This window comes from Phyllobates terribilis, unplaced genomic scaffold, assembly GCF_046119375.1.
Source record: "Phyllobates terribilis strain yellow unplaced genomic scaffold, ASM4611937v1 Scaffold_639__1_contigs__length_902095, whole genome shotgun sequence".
Taxonomy (NCBI): Eukaryota; Metazoa; Chordata; class Amphibia; order Anura; family Dendrobatidae; genus Phyllobates; species Phyllobates terribilis.
The window spans coordinates 445,397-463,765 of NW_027363399.1; the positions used below are offsets into that span (position 1 = coordinate 445,397).

At 47.9% G+C, this 18,369-nt stretch overlaps 11 non-coding genes across 11 annotated transcripts; all 11 read right to left on the bottom strand.

Moving 5' to 3' along the window:
* Window positions 1–4,712: 4,712 nt before the first annotated feature.
* LOC141234815 (U2 spliceosomal RNA) lies at window positions 4,713–4,903 on the bottom strand. The gene has a single exon (XR_012300698.1). It is a non-coding gene; the product is annotated as a U2 spliceosomal RNA (small nuclear RNA).
* Window positions 4,904–6,018: 1,115 nt separating this feature from the next.
* LOC141234816 (U2 spliceosomal RNA) lies at window positions 6,019–6,209 on the bottom strand. The gene has a single exon (XR_012300699.1). It is a non-coding gene; the product is annotated as a U2 spliceosomal RNA (small nuclear RNA).
* A 1,115-nt stretch (window positions 6,210–7,324) lies between these two features.
* LOC141234817 (U2 spliceosomal RNA) lies at window positions 7,325–7,515 on the bottom strand. The gene has a single exon (XR_012300700.1). It is a non-coding gene; the product is annotated as a U2 spliceosomal RNA (small nuclear RNA).
* A 1,115-nt stretch (window positions 7,516–8,630) lies between these two features.
* On the bottom strand, window positions 8,631–8,821 carry LOC141234818 (U2 spliceosomal RNA). The gene has a single exon (XR_012300701.1). It is a non-coding gene; the product is annotated as a U2 spliceosomal RNA (small nuclear RNA).
* A 1,112-nt stretch (window positions 8,822–9,933) lies between these two features.
* Window positions 9,934–10,124, bottom strand: LOC141234819 (U2 spliceosomal RNA). The gene has a single exon (XR_012300702.1). It is a non-coding gene; the product is annotated as a U2 spliceosomal RNA (small nuclear RNA).
* Window positions 10,125–11,236: 1,112 nt separating this feature from the next.
* LOC141234748 (U2 spliceosomal RNA) lies at window positions 11,237–11,427 on the bottom strand. Its single transcript, XR_012300650.1, has one exon. It is a non-coding gene; the product is annotated as a U2 spliceosomal RNA (small nuclear RNA).
* A 1,116-nt stretch (window positions 11,428–12,543) lies between these two features.
* Window positions 12,544–12,734, bottom strand: LOC141234720 (U2 spliceosomal RNA). Its single transcript, XR_012300624.1, has one exon. It is a non-coding gene; the product is annotated as a U2 spliceosomal RNA (small nuclear RNA).
* A 1,115-nt stretch (window positions 12,735–13,849) lies between these two features.
* On the bottom strand, window positions 13,850–14,040 carry LOC141234721 (U2 spliceosomal RNA). Its single transcript, XR_012300625.1, has one exon. It is a non-coding gene; the product is annotated as a U2 spliceosomal RNA (small nuclear RNA).
* A 1,115-nt stretch (window positions 14,041–15,155) lies between these two features.
* On the bottom strand, window positions 15,156–15,346 carry LOC141234820 (U2 spliceosomal RNA). The gene has a single exon (XR_012300703.1). It is a non-coding gene; the product is annotated as a U2 spliceosomal RNA (small nuclear RNA).
* Window positions 15,347–16,461: 1,115 nt separating this feature from the next.
* On the bottom strand, window positions 16,462–16,651 carry LOC141234744 (U2 spliceosomal RNA). Its single transcript, XR_012300647.1, has one exon. It is a non-coding gene; the product is annotated as a U2 spliceosomal RNA (small nuclear RNA).
* Window positions 16,652–17,766: 1,115 nt separating this feature from the next.
* On the bottom strand, window positions 17,767–17,957 carry LOC141234821 (U2 spliceosomal RNA). Its single transcript, XR_012300704.1, has one exon. It is a non-coding gene; the product is annotated as a U2 spliceosomal RNA (small nuclear RNA).
* Between the last annotated feature and the right edge of the window lie 412 nt (window positions 17,958–18,369).

Consider the following 18,369-nt stretch of genomic DNA (forward strand, 5'->3'; position numbering starts at 1 on the left):
TGCTGCAATCCACGCGTTTTAGATCTGCATAACTCCACCTCTTTAAACACAGCACCTTCACCCCCTGCTGTTCCCACCCGCCTCAACACCGTTGGAAGGGAGGAGAACCAATTAAGGCGGGGGGTGGGGTGGAACGAGCAGCTGTCTACCCTTAGTAGGAGGGCTCCTGATTACATACCTCTCCTGCTGCTGCTGCTGCTGGCTGTCCAGCAGCAGACTGAAGGTGGCTGCTGCTGTGCACAGGTATATAAAGGCTCAGAGCCTATTATGACACGCGCAGCCAGCGTTCCATTGCCACATTCCATCTACTGCAGGCAGGATACCTGGCTGGCTGAATGTCGCTGAGAAGCTCACAGAGACCGCCATAAGCAACAGTTTAACAGAATGCCACAGACTAATCAACCAAACTTTTTGGGTTGGGTTCTCTTTTATAGTCTGCAGGCATTAAATGAAAGAAGTCAGTGTTCCAGCAGAAGGAGACAACGTTTCAGAAAAGGCATTGTAGCAAACCAAAAAATAAATTTTAAGCGCAGCAGAGTAACCAGCGCACATACCTGTTAGCTCAGGTGAGTTTAAAAGGCTGCTGTTGATAACAAGGGCATTTGCTAAATAGATGGTGTGTGTGCAACTGTGACACCCCAGGGGTCTGGTTGCCACAGTGATAGAGATATTACGTCTGAGAGCAGGTGGGAGGTCCTTTGGTCAGGGATCCTGTGCATGCCACACCTCCTGCCCAGTCTTGGGAGGGGAAGGACTTCCCCTAGATAAACCTGGGGCTGAGGCAGGGTAGGGAGTTCTGTGAGGAGAAGACAGGGAGCAGAGCTGCTCTATGGGCTCTGCTCCACAGGCAGGCCCTGTCCTGGGGCCTGAGCCTGGAGTCAAGGAGTGAGAAAGAAGACAGAACAAGAGTAGAGAAGAGAAGCAGCATAGCAAGAAACATCAGGAGCTCTGTGGGGAGCAGTGTTACAACGAGTCAGGGGCTGGCAGCTACAGAGCTCGCCCTGACTGAGAAGATTTCTAACCGGACCCGGAGTCCGAGGCTGTGGGGACTAACTCCTACCCAGCAGCAGAAACCGTCCGGCAGAGGATTTCAGGTCCTCTGGCCCAGAAGCCCGAAGGCACGGTCACACGCGTGGGACCAGCACCGCCATCGTGGAGCGGAAGCCATTAGAAGGCCCCGAGTCACCGGCCATACGGGTGAGCACCACACGGTACACTCAGGGACGTGGGCTACTTATTCCCGCCTCTAGCAAGGTAGCCAGAAGAGTACAGTTAGTTGGGAAGGCCTACAACTCCGCCTGGCCAGGGGAGATCCCATCTGCTCAAGGACTGACCAGGCCCCTATCACTAGCAAGTACTCCGGGAGGGTCTATCTTTGTCACCAGTAAAGACCCTGAACTACACCGCACCGTCTCTGAGTGGTTCCTGCTACCCCCATCATCCACGTCGGCTGCCCTGAGGCCATACCCCTCCCGTTGGGGGTTATACCATCCACGCTGCACCATCCTTCCACCGGCCTCAGCGGTCTGCCCTGCAGCGGCAGCTCCATAGCTGCATTCAACGGGTGGCGTAGTCATCAACCATCTACTGCTAGTACATCGCCGCTCAGTTTGACTCCCTGGGCACGGACCGGGTCGCCGCCACGAGACTACAACCCTCAAGAGATCCGGCTCCGGGTAAGCTCCCGCGTGCGCAACGCAGCGCGACACAGGCCCAGGGGCGCGTCAACTTTGGCGTAGTCGGCAGGATTTCGTGCCCGCAACCACCGGGTACTGCGTGCCTGAAAAAGACTGTTCAAACTTACCAGTGGTGAAGATTCCCGCCATCTGTGAAGATTCCCGCCATCCGTGGAGTTTTCCCGCCATCCGGCGCCATCTTCTGCCTTCTTCCCGCCATCCGAGGAGTTTTCCCGCCATCCGGCGCCATCTTCTGCCTTCTTCCCGCCATCCGAGGAGTTTTCCCGCCATCCGGCGCCATCTTGGAGACGCCGCGCGGGAAGAAGAGGGGCGTGGACTTCGAAAGCACGCGAGAACTGAAGCCCCGCCTCACGTCCGGACGTTGCGCAAGGTCCTGGAAGGGAGGAAGAGCGACGCTGACGTCATCGGAGCGCGACGCCAGGTCCTCTACCCCGACGATTGACTGCGGAGCCGCGGCCTACGGAAGAGGATCTCCGGAAGGTAGGCCACGGTCCACTAGGGGGGAGGAGGACACCAGGAACGGACAGCAAGATGGCGGACCGGCAGCAGACTAAGCTGCCCAGCATCGGCAGTGCCCCAGTCGTCGCCGGCCCCGACCAGCGCCGGGAGAAGACGCGTGACGCAGGAGCGGTCGCGGGAGCAGGTAAGAGGAGTCTCCCTGTCCCGGACGCTGCCAGCGTCAGCCTGCTCCCGGGCCCCCTGGTGGAGCCGCCGATTCCGGGCGCTGCAGACACCGACCTGCTCCAGCCCCCGCAACAAGCCCTGCGGCCAAGCCCTCCAGCCCTGGGCACTACCACCACCAGCCCGCGCCCAGGCCCAAAGTTGCACCCTCTGACCCCGGGCGTCATCAACGATGACCCTCTCCACGCCTGGTCGCAAGGCCTGAACTCCCCAGGTGCAAAAGGACTGTACGCCCTCCACGTTCACCGGCTAACCGAGGAGGAGCTGCAGTATTACCAATACGAGGAAAGCCAAGAGGACCCGGACGGGTCTGAAGCCTACACACAAGAAGGAGCAGGAGGATGCCGTTACTGAAGTACGGTAAAGTGGAACTGTACATAGTTACCCGTAGGGGTACTTGTGTTGCTAATTAAAATATGGTCCCCGTTGGGACAAGTGTGAACTGTTCCCGTGTGTCCCCTATCCTTAACCAGGCTGAGGACTGTGAGCAGCCATCCCATCTCCCCACAGGCTGAGGACTGTGAGCAGCCAATCCTTATCCCCACTGGCCGAGGACTGAGAGCGGCCATATCTTGTAAATATTATGTGTTTCCAGTTATTTATAGGAGTCCTTGGTGGATTTACCGGGAATCCTTTGTACAGTTAGTGGAGCGTAACCCAGGATGGACTAAAAGACTGTTGAGGACTCGGGGTAGGACAGACCCCTACCTGGTTACGTCTCCCTGTTTTGGTGAAATGGACACCTTGCTTTCTTCAAAGACTGCACCCGGTTACGGACACGCCGTGACCAGCTTTATGCGTTTCCTTATTGTAATGTTATTGTTTATACTTTGTTATGTTACAAAAATATGTTTAGTCCCGGAGTACTAAATTTCACTAGGGGGGAATGTGACACCCCAGGGGTCTGGTTGCCACAGTGATAGAGATATTACGTCTGAGAGCAGGTGGGAGGTCCTTTGGTCAGGGATCCTGTGCATGCCACACCTCCTGCCCAGTCTTGGGAGGGGAAGGACTTCCCCTAGATAAACCTGGGGCTGAGGCAGGGTAGGGAGTTCTGTGAGGAGAAGACAGGGAGCAGAGCTGCTCTATGGGCTCTGCTCCACAGGCAGGCCCTGTCCTGGGGCCTGAGCCTGGAGTCAAGGAGTGAGAAAGAAGACAGAACAAGAGTAGAGAAGAGAAGCAGCATAGCAAGAAACATCAGGAGCTCTGTGGGGAGCAGTGTTACAACGAGTCAGGGGCTGGCAGCTACAGAGCTCGCCCTGACTGAGAAGATTTCTAACTGGACCCGGAGTCCGAGGCTGTGGGGACTAACTCCTACCCAGCAGCAGAAACCGTCCGGCAGAGGATTTCAGGTCCTCTGGCCCAGAAGCCCGAAGGCACGGTCACACGCGTGGGACCAGCACCGCCATCGTGGAGCGGAAGCCATTAGAAGGCCCCGAGTCACCGGCCATACGGGTGAGCACCACACGGTACACTCAGGGACGTGGGCTACTTATTCCCGCCTCTAGCAAGGTAGCCAGAAGAGTACAGTTAGTTGGGAAGGCCTACAACTCCGCCTGGCCAGGGGAGATCCCATCTGCTCAAGGACTGACCAGGCCCCTATCACTAGCAAGTACTCCGGGAGGGTCTATCTTTGTCACCAGTAAAGACCCTGAACTACACCGCACCGTCTCTGAGTGGTTCCTGCTACCCCCATCATCCACGTCGGCTGCCCTGAGGCCATACCCCTCCCGTTGGGGGTTATACCATCCACGCTGCACCATCCTTCCACCGGCCTCAGCGGTCTGCCCTGCAGCGGCAGCTCCATAGCTGCATTCAACGGGTGGCGTAGTCATCAACCATCTACTGCTAGTACATCGCCGCTCAGTTTGACTCCCTGGGCACGGACCGGGTCGCCGCCACGAGACTACAACCCTCAAGAGATCCGGCTCCGGGTAAGCTCCCGCGTGCACAACGCAGCGCGACACAGGCCCAGGGGCGCGTCACAACAATATACTGAAAGGTCAATTATATTGTGCAGCTTATCTCACCACCTGTAGTTATTTAGGTGAAAGCTCCAAAATGCTTGCCTAATATGTCTGTTTATCCAAAAGGAAGTAAAAAGGGAGAGCTAGAAAGATAGCATTGCATCACATTACATGGCAATGCAATGCACAGTTGCTGAAGTTGAACCAAAATGAGCTTGTAATCTGGCTTCTGCAACTTTGAACATGAAAAATCCAATGAGGAGAAGAAAAGCAAAGCCAAAGAGTCCATCCCAAAATCCGACAAACAAGCAAAATGAACAAAAAACATTGAATTCAATTCTTTCTGATTTTAGAAACTGCATTAAAGAAGGGGTGCACCGGTCCTGGAGATACTGCAATACCAGGTCAATGCGTGGAGTGGACAGAGCAAGCTCTTTTTCCATCTCCCTGTTCTAAAAATCCATTTAATATATGGTCCCCAGATAGGGGACGTATCAGATATTAAACTGATAAGAACAGATACTACACTTGATCTTAGCCAAAAGGCCGAGAAGCGATAACCAGAATTGGTTTCAAACTACGGAGCCACCCAAGGATCCTGAAAAGTCCATTTGTGGAGATGAGCTCCTGGACTCCCGTTAAGAAGACATGTTGTCAACCTCTAGATCCCTTACATGCCTGCACTTTTCGGCTTGCTGCTGCTGCAATCCACGCGTTTTAGATCTGCATAACTCCACCTCTTTAAACACAGCACCTTCACCCCCTGCTGTTCCCACCCGCCTCAACACCGTTGGAAGGGAGGAGAACCAATTAAGGCGGGGGGTGGGGTGGAACGAGCAGCTGTCTACCCTTAGCAGGAGGGCTCCTGATTACATACCTCTCCAGCTGCTGCTGCTGCTGGCTGTCCAGCAGCAGACTGAAGGTGTCTGCTGCTGTGCACAGGTATATAAAGGCTCAGAGCCTATTATGACACGCGCAGCCAGCGTTCCATTGCCACATTCCATCTACTGCAGGCAGGATACCTGGCTGGCTGAATGTCGCTGAGAAGCTCACAGAGACCGCCATAAGCAACAGTTTAACAGAATGCCACAGACTAATCAACCAAACTTTTTGGGTTGGGTTCTCTTTTATAGTCTGCAGGCATTAAATGAAAGAAGTCAGTGTTCCAGCAGAAGGAGACAACGTTTCAGAAAAGGCATTGTAGCAAACCAAAAAAGAAATTTTAAGCGCAGCAGAGTAACCAGCGCACATACCTGTTAGCTCAGGTGAGTTTAAAAGGCTGCTGTTGATAACAAGGGCATTTGCTAAATAGATGGTGTGTGTGCAACAATATACTGAAAGGTCAATTATATTGTGCAGCTTATCTCACCACCTGTAGTTATTTAGGTGAAAGCTCCAAAATGCTTGCCTAATATGTCTGTTTATCCAAAAGGAAGTAAAAAGGGAGAGCTAGAAAGATAGCATTGCATCACATTACATGGCAATGCAATGCACAGTTGCTGAAGTTGAACCAAAATGAGCTTGTAATCTGGCTTCTGCAACTTTGAACATGAAAAATCCAATGAGGAGAAGAAAAGCAAAGCCAAAGAGTCCATCCCAAAATCCGACAAACAAGCAAAATGAACAAAAAACATTGAATTCAATTCTTTCTGATTTTAGAAACTGCATTAAAGAAGGGGTGCACCGGTCCTGGAGATACTGCAATACCAGGTCAATGCGTGGAGTGGACAGAGCAAGCTCTTTTTCCATCTCCCTGTTCTAAAAATCCATTTAATATATGGTCCCCAGATAGGGGACGTATCAGATATTAAACTGATAAGAACAGATACTACACTTGATCTTAGCCAAAAGGCCGAGAAGCGATAACCAGAATTGGTTTCAAACTACGGAGCCACCCAAGGATCCTGAAAAGTCCATTTGTGGAGATGAGCTCCTGGACTCCCGTTAAGAAGACATGTTGTCAACCTGTAGATCCCTTACATGCCTGCACTTTTTGGCTTGCTGCTGCTGCAATCCACGCGTTTTAGATCTGCATAACTCCACCTCTTTAAACACAGCACCTTCACCCCCTGCTGTTCCCACCCGCCTCAACACCGTTGGAAGGGAGGAGAACCAATTAAGGCGGGGGGTGGGGTGGAACGAGCAGCTGTCTACCCTTAGCAGGAGGGCTCCTGATTACATACCTCTCCTGCTGCTGCTGCTGCTGGCTGTCCAGCAGCAGACTGAAGGTGGCTGCTGCTGTGCACAGGTATATAAAGGCTCAGAGCCTATTATGACACGCGCAGCCAGCGTTCCATTGCCACATTCCATCTACTGCAGGCAGGATACCTGGCTGGCTGAATGTCGCTGAGAAGCTCACAGAGACCGCCATAAGCAACAGTTTAACAGAATGCCACAGACTAATCAACCAAACTTTTTGGGTTGGGTTCTCTTTTATAGTCTGCAGGCATTAAATGAAAGAAGTCAGTGTTCCAGCAGAAGGAGACAACGTTTCAGAAAAGGCATTGTAGCAAACCAAAAAAGAAATTTTAAGCGCAGCAGAGTAACCAGCGCACATACCTGTTAGCTCAGGTGAGTTTAAAAGGCTGCTGTTGATAACAAGGGCATTTGCTAAATAGATGGTGTGTGTGCAACAATATACTGAAAGGTCAATTATATTGTGCAGCTTATCTCACCACCTGTAGTTATTTAGGTGAAAGCTCCAAAATGCTTGCCTAATATGTCTGTTTATCCAAAAGGAAGTAAAAAGGGAGAGCTAGAAAGATAGCATTGCATCACATTACATGGCAATGCAATGCACAGTTGCTGAAGTTGAACCAAAATGAGCTTGTAATCTGGCTTCTGCAACTTTGAACATGAAAAATCCAATAAGGAGAAGAAAAGCAAAGCCAAAGAGTCCATCCCAAAATCCGACAAACAAGCAAAATGAACAAAAAACATTGAATTCAATTCTTTCTGATTTTAGAAACTGCATTAAAGAAGGGGTGCACCGGTCCTGGAGATACTGCAATACCAGGTCAATGCGTGGAGTGGACAGAGCAAGCTCTTTTTCCATCTCCCTGTTCTAAAAATCCATTTAATATATGGTCCCCAGATAGGGGACGTATCAGATATTAAACTGATAAGAACAGATACTACACTTGATCTTAGCCAAAAGGCCGAGAAGCGATAACCAGAATTGGTTTCAAACTACGGAGCCACCCAAGGATCCTGAAAAGTCCATTTGTGGAGATGAGCTCCTGGACTCCCGTTAAGAAGACATGTTGTCAACCTCTAGATCCCTTACATGCCTGCACTTTTCGGCTTGCTGCTGCTGCAATCCACGCGTTTTAGATCTGCATAACTCCACCTCTTTAAACACAGCACCTTCACCCCCTGCTGTTCCCACCCGCCTCAACACCGTTGGAAGGGAGGAGAACCAATTAAGGCGGGGGGTGGGGTGGAACGAGCAGCTGTCTACCCTTAGCAGGAGGGCTCCTGATTACATACCTCTCCTGCTGCTGCTGCTGCTGGCTGTCCAGCAGCAGACTGAAGGTGGCTGCTGCTGTGCACAGGTATATAAAGGCTCAGAGCCTATTATGACACGCGCAGCCAGCGTTCCATTGCCACATTCCATCTACTGCAGGCAGGATACCTGGCTGGCTGAATGTCGCTGAGAAGCTCACAGAGACCGCCATAAGCAACAGTTTAACAGAATGCCACAGACTAATCAACCAAACTTTTTGGGTTGGGTTCTCTTTTATAGTCTGCAGGCATTAAATGAAAGAAGTCAGTGTTCCAGCAGAAGGAGACAACGTTTCAGAAAAGGCATTGTAGCAAACCAAAAAAGAAATTTTAAGCGCAGCAGAGTAACCAGCGCACATACCTGTTAGCTCAGGTGAGTTTAAAAGGCTGCTGTTGATAACAAGGGCATTTGCTAAATAGATGGTGTGTGTGCAACAATATACTGAAAGGTCAATTATATTGTGCAGCTTATCTCACCACCTGTAGTTATTTAGGTGAAAGCTCCAAAATGCTTGCCTAATATGTCTGTTTATCCAAAAGGAAGTAAAAAGGGAGAGCTAGAAAGATAGCATTGCATCACATTACATGGCAATGCAATGCACAGTTGCTGAAGTTGAACCAAAATGAGCTTGTAATCTGGCTTCTGCAACTTTGAACATGAAAAATCCAATGAGGAGAAGAAAAGCAAAGCCAAAGAGTCCATCCCAAAATCCGACAAACAAGCAAAATGAACAAAAAACATTGAATTCAATTCTTTCTGATTTTAGAAACTGCTTTAAAGAAGGGGTGCACCGGTCCTGGAGATACTGCAATACCAGGTCAATGCGTGGAGTGGACAGAGCAAGCTCTTTTTCCATCTCCCTGTTCTAAAAATCCATTTAATATATGGTCCCCAGATAGGGGACGTATCAGATATTAAACTGATAAGAACAGATACTACACTTGATCTTAGCCAAAAGGCCGAGAAGCGATAACCAGAATTGGTTTCAAACTACGGAGCCACCCAAGGATCCTGAAAAGTCCATTTGTGGAGATGAGCTCCTGGACTCCCGTTAAGAAGACATGTTGTCAACCTCTAGATCCCTTACATGCCTGCACTTTTCGGCTTGCTGCTGCTGCAATCCACGCGTTTTAGATCTGCATAACTCCACCTCTTTAAACACAGCACCTTCACCCCCTGCTGTTCCCACCCGCCTCAACACCGTTGGAAGGGAGGAGAACCAATTAAGGCGGGGGGTGGGGTGGAACGAGCAGCTGTCTACCCTTAGCAGGAGGGCTCCTGATTACATACCTCTCCTGCTGCTGCTGCTGGCTGTCCAGCAGCAGACTGAAGGTGGCTGCTGCTGTGCACAGGTATATAAAGGCTCAGAGCCTATTATGACACGCGCAGCCAGCGTTCCATTGCCACATTCCATCTACTGCAGGCAGGATACCTGGCTGGCTGAATGTCGCTGAGAAGCTCACAGAGACCGCCATAAGCAACAGTTTAACAGAATGCCACAGACTAATCAACCAAACTTTTTGGGTTGGGTTCTCTTTTATAGTCTGCAGGCATTAAATGAAAGAAGTCAGTGTTCCAGCAGAAGGAGACAACGTTTCAGAAAAGGCATTGTAGCAAACCAAAAAAGAAATTTTAAGCGCAGCAGAGTAACCAGCGCACATACCTGTTAGCTCAGGTGAGTTTAAAAGGCTACTGTTGATAACAAGGGCATTTGCTAAATAGATGGTGTGTGTGCAACAATATACTGAAAGGTCAATTATATTGTGCAGCTTATCTCACCACCTGTAGTTATTTAGGTGAAAGCTCCAAAATGCTTGCCTAATATGTCTGTTTATCCAAAAGGAAGTAAAAAGGGAGAGCTAGAAAGATAGCATTGCATCACATTACATGGCAATGCAATGCACAGTTGCTGAAGTTGAACCAAAATGAGCTTGTAATCTGGCTTCTGCAACTTTGAACATGAAAAATCCAATGAGGAGAAGAAAAGCAAAGCCAAAGAGTCCATCCCAAAATCCGACAAACAAGCAAAATGAACAAAAAACATTGAATTCAATTCTTTCTGATTTTAGAAACTGCATTAAAGAAGGGGTGCACCGGTCCTGGAGATACTGCAATACCAGGTCAATGCGTGGAGTGGACAGAGCAAGCTCTTTTTCCATCTCCCTGTTCTAAAAATCCATTTAATATATGGTCCCCAGATAGGGGACGTATCAGATATTAAACTGATAAGAACAGATACTACACTTGATCTTAGCCAAAAGGCCGAGAAGCGATAACCAGAATTGGTTTCAAACTACGGAGCCACCCAAGGATCCTGAAAAGTCCATTTGTGGAGATGAGCTCCTGGACTCCCGTTAAGAAGACATGTTGTCAACCTCTAGATCCCTTACATGCCTGCACTTTTCGGCTTGCTGCTGCTGCAATCCACGCGTTTTAGATCTGCATAACTCCACCTCTTTAAACACAGCACCTTCACCCCCTGCTGTTCCCACCCGCCTCAACACCGTTGGAAGGGAGGAGAACCAATTAAGGCGGGGGGTGGGGTGGAACGAGCAGCTGTCTACCCTTAGCAGGAGGGCTCCTGATTACATACCTCTCCTGCTGCTGCTGCTGGCTGTCCAGCAGCAGACTGAAGGTGGCTGCTGCTGTGCACAGGTATATAAAGGCTCAGAGCCTATTATGACACGCGCAGCCAGCGTTCCATTGCCACATTCCATCTACTGCAGGCAGGATACCTGGCTGGCTGAATGTCGCTGAGAAGCTCACAGAGACCGCCATAAGCAACAGTTTAACAGAATGCCACAGAGTAATCAACCAAACTTTTTGGGTTGGGTTCTCTATTATAGTCTGCAGGCATTAAATGAAAGAAGTCAGTGTTCCAGCAGAAGGAGACAACGTTTCAGAAAAGGCATTGTAGCAAACCAAAAAAGAAATTTTAAGCGCAGCAGAGTAACCAGCGCACATACCTGTTAGCTCAGGTGAGTTTAAAAGGCTGCTGTTGATAACAAGGGCATTTGCTAAATAGATGGTGTGTGTGCAACAATATACTGAAAGGTCAATTATATTGTGCAGCTTATCTCACCACCTGTAGTTATTTAGGTGAAAGCTCCAAAATGCTTGCCTAATATGTCTGTTTATCCAAAAGGAAGTAAAAAGGGAGAGCTAGAAAGATAGCATTGCATCACATTACATGGCAATGCAATGCACAGTTGCTGAAGTTGAACCAAAATGAGCTTGTAATCTGGCTTCTGCAACTTTGAACATGAAAAATCCAATGAGGAGAAGAAAAGCAAAGCCAAAGAGTCCATCCCAAAATCCGACAAACAAGCAAAATGAACAAAAAACATTGAATTCAATTCTTTCTGATTTTAGAAACTGCATTAAAGAAGGGGTGCACCGGTCCTGGAGATACTGCAATACCAGGTCAATGCGTGGAGTGGACAGAGCAAGCTCTTTTTCCATCTCCCTGTTCTAAAAATCCATTTAATATATGGTCCCCAGATAGGGGACGTATCAGATATTAAACTGATAAGAACAGATACTACACTTGATCTTAGCCAAAAGCCCGAGAAGCGATAACCAGAATTGGTTTCAAACTACGGAGCCACCCAAGGATCCTGAAAAGTCCATTTGTGGAGATGAGCTCCTGGACTCCCGTTAAGAAGACATGTTGTCAACCTCTAGATCCCTTACATGCCTGCACTTTTCGGCTTGCTGCTGCTGCAATCCACGCGTTTTAGATCTGCATAACTCCACCTCTTTAAACACAGCACCTTCACCCCCTGCTGTTCCCACCCGCCTCAACACCGTTGGAAGGGAGGAGAACCAATTAAGGCGGGGGGTGGGGTGGAACGAGCAGCTGTCTACCCTTAGCAGGAGGGCTCCTGATTACATACCTCTCCTGCTGCTGCTGCTGCTGGCTGTCCAGCAGCAGACTGAAGGTGGCTGCTGCTGTGCACAGGTATATAAAGGCTCAGAGCCTATTATGACACGCGCAGCCAGCGTTCCATTGCCACATTCCATCTACTGCAGGCAGGATACCTGGCTGGCTGAATGTCGCTGAGAAGCTCACAGAGACCGCCATAAGCAACAGTTTAACAGAATGCCACAGACTAATCAACCAAACTTTTTGGGTTGGGTTCTCTTTTATAGTCTGCAGGCATTAAATGAAAGAAGTCAGTGTTCCAGCAGAAGGAGACAACGTTTCAGAAAAGGCATTGTAGCAAACCAAAAAAGAAATTTTAAGCGCAGCAGAGTAACCAGCGCACATACCTGTTAGCTCAGGTGAGTTTAAAAGGCTGCTGTTGATAACAAGGGCATTTGCTAAATAGATGGTGTGTGTGCAACAATATACTGAAAGGTCAATTATATTGTGCAGCTTATCTCACCACCTGTAGTTATTTAGGTGAAAGCTCCAAAATGCTTGCCTAATATGTCTGTTTATCCAAAAGGAAGTAAAAAGGGAGAGCTAGAAAGATAGCATTGCATCACATTACATGGCAATGCAATGCACAGTTGCTGAAGTTGAACCAAAATGAGCTTGTAATCTGGCTTCTGCAACTTTGAACATGAAAAATCCAATGAGGAGAAGAAAAGCAAAGCCAAAGAGTCCATCCCAAAATCCGACAAACAAGCAAAATGAACAAAAAAAAATTGAATTCAATTCTTTCTGATTTTAGAAACTGCATTAAAGAAGGGGTGCACCGGTCCTGGAGACACTGCAATACCAGGTCAATGCGTGGAGTGGACAGAGCAAGCTCTTTTTCCATCTCCCTGTTCTAAAAATCCATTTAATATATGGTCCCCAGATAGGGGACGTATCAGATATTAAACTGATAAGAACAGATACTACACTTGATCTTAGCCAAAAGGCCGAGAAGCGATAACCAGAATTGGTTTCAAACTACGGAGCCACCCAAGGATCCTGAAAAGTCCATTTGTGGAGATGAGCTCCTGGACTCCCGTTAAGAAGACATGTTGTCAACCTCTAGATCCCTTACATGCCTGCACTTTTCGGCTTGCTGCTGCTGCAATCCACGCGTTTTAGATCTGCATAACTCCACCTCTTTAAACACAGCACCTTCACCCCCTGCTGTTCCCACCCGCCTCAACACCGTTGGAAGGGAGGAGAACCAATTAAGGCGGGGGGTGGGGTGGAACGAGCAGCTGTCTACCCTTAGCAGGAGGGCTCCTGATTACATACCTCTCCTGCTGCTGCTGCTGCTGGCTGTCCAGCAGCAGACTGAAGGTGGCTGCTGCTGTGCACAGGTATATAAAGGCTCAGAGCCTATTATGACACGCGCAGCCAGCGTTCCATTGCCACATTCCATCTACTGCAGGCAGGATACCTGGCTGGCTGAATGTCGCTGAGAAGCTCACAGAGACCGCCATAAGCAACAGTTTAACAGAATGCCACAGACTAATCAACCAAACTTTTTGGGTTGGGTTCTCTTTTATAGTCTGCAGGCATTAAATGAAAGAAGTCAGTGTTCCAGCAGAAGGAGACAACGTTTCAGAAAAGGCATTGTAGCAAACCAAAAAAGAAATTTTAAGCGCAGCAGAGTAACCAGCGCACATACCTGTTAGCTCAGGTGAGTTTAAAAGGCTGCTGTTGATAACAAGGGCATTTGCTAAATAGATGGTGTGTGTGCAACAATATACTGAAAGGTCAATTATATTGTGCAGCTTATCTCACCACCTGTAGTTATTTAGGTGAAAGCTCCAAAATGCTTGCCTAATATGTCTGTTTATCCAAAAGGAAGTAAAAAGGGAGAGCTAGAAAGATAGCATTGCATCACATTACATGGCAATGCAATGCACAGTTGCTGAAGTTGAACCAAAATGAGCTTGTAATCTGGCTTCTACAACTTTGAACATGAAAAATCCAATGAGGAGAAGAAAAGCAAAGCCAAAGAGTCCATCCCAAAATCCGACAAACAAGCAAAATGAACAAAAAACATTGAATTCAATTCTTTCTGATTTTAGAAACTGCATTAAAGAAGGGGTGCACCGGTCCTGGAGATACTGCAATACCAGGTCAATGCGTGGAGTGGACAGAGCAAGCTCTTTTTCCATCTCCCTGTTGTAAAAATCCATTTAATATATGGTCCCCAGATAGGGGACGTATCAGATATTAAACTGATAAGAACAGATACTACACTTGATCTTAGCCAAAAGGCCGAGAAGCGATAACCAGAATTGGTTTCAAACTACGGAGCCACCCAAGGATCCTGAAAAGTCCATTTGTGGAGATGAGCTCCTGGACTCCCGTTAAGAAGACATGTTGTCAACCTCTAGATCCCTTACATGCCTGCACTTTTCGGCTTGCTGCTGCTGCAATCCACGCGTTTTAGATCTGCATAACTCCACCTCTTTAAACACAGCACCTTCACCCCCTGCTGTTCCCACCCGCCTCAACACCGTTGGAAGGGAGGAGAACCAATTAAGGCGGGGGGTGGGGTGGAACGAGCAGCTGTCTACCCTTAGCAGGAGGGCTCCTGATTACATACCTCTCCTGCTGCTGCTGCTGCTGGCTGTCCAGCAGCAGACTGAAGGTGGCTGCTGCTGTGCACAGGTATATAAAGGCTCAGAGCCTATTATGACACGCGCAGCCAGCGTTCCATTGCCACATTCCATCTACTGCAGGCAGGATACCTGGCTGGCTGAATGTCGCTGAGAAGCTCACAGAGACCGCCATAAGCAACAGTTTAACAGAATGCCACAGACTAATCAACCAAACTTTTTGGGTTGGGTTCTCTTTTATAGTCTGCAGGCATTAAATGAAAGAAGTCAGTGTTCCAGCAGAAGGAGACAACGTTTCAGAAAAGGCATTGTAGCAAACCAAAAAAGAAATTTTAAGCGCAGCAGAGTAACCAGCGCACATACCTGTTAGCTCAGGTGAGTTTAAAAGGCTGCTGTTGATAACAAGGGCATTTGCTAAATAGATGGTGTGTGTGCAACAATATACTGAAAGGTCAATTATATTGTGCAGCTTATCTCACCACCTGTAGTTATTTAGGTGAAAGCTCCAAAATGCTTGCCTAATATGTCTGTTTATCCAAAAGGAAGTAAAAAGGGAGAGCTAGAAAGATAGCATTGCATCACATTACATGGCAATGCAATGCACAGTTGCTGAAGTTGAACCAAAATGAGCTTGTAATCTGGCTTCTGCAACTTTGAACATGAAAAATCCAATGAGGAGAAGAAAAGCAAAGCCAAAGAGTCCATCCCAAAATCCGACAAACAAGCAAAATGAACAAAAAACATTGAATTCAATTCTTTCTGATTTTAGAAACTGCATTAAAGAAGGGGTGCACCGGTCCTGGAGATACTGCAATACCAGGTCAATGCGTGGAGTGGACAGAGCAAGCTCTTTTTCCATCTCCCTGTTCTAAAAATCCATTTAATATATGGTCCCCAGATAGGGGACGTATCAGATATTAAACTGATAAGAACAGATACTACACTTGATCTTAGCCAAAAGGCCGAGAAGCGATAACCAGAATTGGTTTCAAACTACGGAGCCACCCAAGGATCCTGAAAAGTCCATTTGTGGAGATGAGCTCCTGGACTCCCGTTAAGAAGACATGTTGTCAACCTCTAGATCCCTTACATGCCTGCACTTTTCGGCTTGCTGCTGCTGCAATCCACGCGTTTTAGATCTGCATAACTCCACCTCTTTAAACACAGCACCTTCACCCCCTGCTGTTCCCACCCGCCTCAACACCGTTGGAAGGGAGGAGAACCAATTAAGGCGGGGGGTGGGGTGGAACGAGCAGCTGTCTACCCTTAGCAGGAGGGCTCCTGATTACATACCTCTCCTGCTGCTGCTGCTGCTGGCTGTCCAGCAGCAGACTGAAGGTGGCTGCTGCTGTGCACAGGTATATAAAGGCTCAGAGCCTATTATGACACGCGCAGCCAGCGTTCCATTGCCACATTCCATCTACTGCAGGCAGGATACCTGGCTGGCTGAATGTCGCTGAGAAGCTCACAGAGACCGCCATAAGCAACAGTTTAACAGAATGCCACAGACTAATCAACCAAACTTTTTGGGTTGGGTTCTCTTTTATAGTCTGCAGGCATTAAATGAAAGAAGTCAGTGTTCCAGCAGAAGGAGACAACGTTTCAGAAAAGGCATTGTAGCAAACCAAAAAAGAAATTTTAAGCGCAGCAGAGTAACCAGCGCACATACCTGTTAGCTCAGGTGAGTTTAAAAGGCTGCTGTTGATAACAAGGGCATTTGCTAAATAGATGGTGTGTGTGCAACAATATACTGAAAGGTCAATTATATTGTGCAGCTTATCTCACCACCTGTAGTTATTTAGGTGAAAGCTCCAAAATGCTTGCCTAATATGTCTGTTTATCCAAAAGGAAGTAAAAAGGGAGAGCTAGAAAGATAGCATTGCATCACATTACATGGCAATGCAATGCACAGTTGCTGAAGTTGAACCAAAATGAGCTTGTAATCTGGCTTCTGCAACTTTGAACATGAAAAATCCAATGAGGAGAAGAAAAGCAAAGCCAAAGAGTCCATCCCAAAATCCGACAAACAAGCAAAATGAACAAAAAACATTGAATTCAATTCTTTCTGATTTTAGAAACTGCATTAAAGAAGGGGTGCACCGGTCCTGGAGATACTGCAATACCAGGTCAATGCGTGGAGTGGACAGAGCAAGCTCTTTTTCCATCTCCCTGTTCTAAAAATCCATTTAATATATGGTCCCCAGATAGGGGACGTATCAGATATTAAACTGATAAGAACAGATACTACACTTGATCTTAGCCAAAAGCCGAGAAGCGATAACCAGAATTGGTTTCAAACTACGGAGCCACCCAAGGATCCTGAAAAGTCCATTTGTGGAGATGAGCTCCTGGACTCCCGTTAAGAAGACATGTTGTCAACCTCTAGATCCCTTACATGCCTGCACTTTTCGGCTTGCTGCTGCTGCAATCCACGCGTTTTAGATCTGCATAACTCCACCTCTTTAAACACAGCACCTTCACCCCCTGCTGTTCCCACCCGCCTCAACACCGTTGGAAGGGAGGAGAACCAATTAAGGCGGGGGGTGGGGTGGAACGAGCAGCTGTCTACCCTTAGCAGGAGGGCTCCTGATTACATACCTCTCCTGCTGCTGCTGCTGCTGGCTGTCCAGCAGCAGACTGAAGGTGGCTGCTGCTGTGCACAGGTATATAAAGGCTCAGAGCCTATTATGACACGCGCAGCCAGCGTTCCATTGCCACATTCCATCTACTGCAGGCAGGATACCTGGCTGGCTGAATGTCGCTGAGAAGCTCACAGAGACCGCCATAAGCAACAGTTTAACAGAATGCCACAGACTAATCAACCAAACTTTTTGGGTTGGGTTCTCTTTTATAGTCTGCAGGCATTAAATGAAAGAAGTCAGTGTTCCAGCAGAAGGAGACAACGTTTCAGAAAAGGCATTGTAGCAAACCAAAAAAGAAATTTTAAGCGCAGCAGAGTAACCAGCGCACATACCTGTTAGCTCAGGTGAGTTTAAAAGGCTGCTGTTGATAACAAGGGCATTTGCTAAATAGATGGTGTGTGTGCAACAATATACTGAAAGGTCAATTATATTGTGCAGCTTATCTCACCACCTGTAGTTATTTAGGTGAAAGCTCCAAAATGCTTGCCTAATATGTCTGTTTATCCAAAAGGAAGTAAAAAGGGAGAGCTAGAAAGATAGCATTGCATCACATTACATGGCAATGCAATGCACAGTTGCTGAAGTTGAACCAAAATGAGCTTGTAATCTGGCTTCTGCAACTTTGAACATGAAAAATCCAATGAGGAGAAGAAAAGCAAAGCCAAAGAGTCCATCCCAAAATCCGACAAACAAGCAAAATGAACAAAAAACATTGAATTCAATTCTTTCTGATTTTAGAAACTGCATTAAAGAAGGGGTGCACCGGTCCTGGAGATACTGCAATACCAGGTCAATGCGTGGAGTGGACAGAGCAAGCTCTTTTTCCATCTCCCTGTTCTAAAAATCCATTTAATATATGGTCCCCAGATAGGGGACGTATCAGATATTAAACTGATAAGAACAGATACTACACTTGATCTTAGCCAAAAGGCCGAGAAGCGATAACCAGAATTGGTTTCAAACTACGGAGCCACCCAAGGATCCTGAAAAGTCCATTTGTGGAGATGAGCTCCTGGACTCCCGTTAAGAAGACATGTTGTCAACCTCTAGATCCCTTACATGCCTGCACTTTTCGGCTTGCTGCTGCTGCAATCCACGCGTTTTAGATCTGCATAACTCCACCTCTTTAAACACAGCACCTTCACCCCCTGCTGTTCCCACCCGCCTCAACACCGTTGGAAGGGAGGAGAACCAATTAAGGCGGGGGGTGGGGTGGAACGAGCAGCTGTCTACCCTTAGCAGGAGGGCTCCTGATTACATACCTCTCCTGCTGCTGCTGCTGCTGGCTGTCCAGCAGCAGACTGAAGGTGGCTGCTGCTGTGCACAGGTATATAAAGGCTCAGAGCCTATTATGA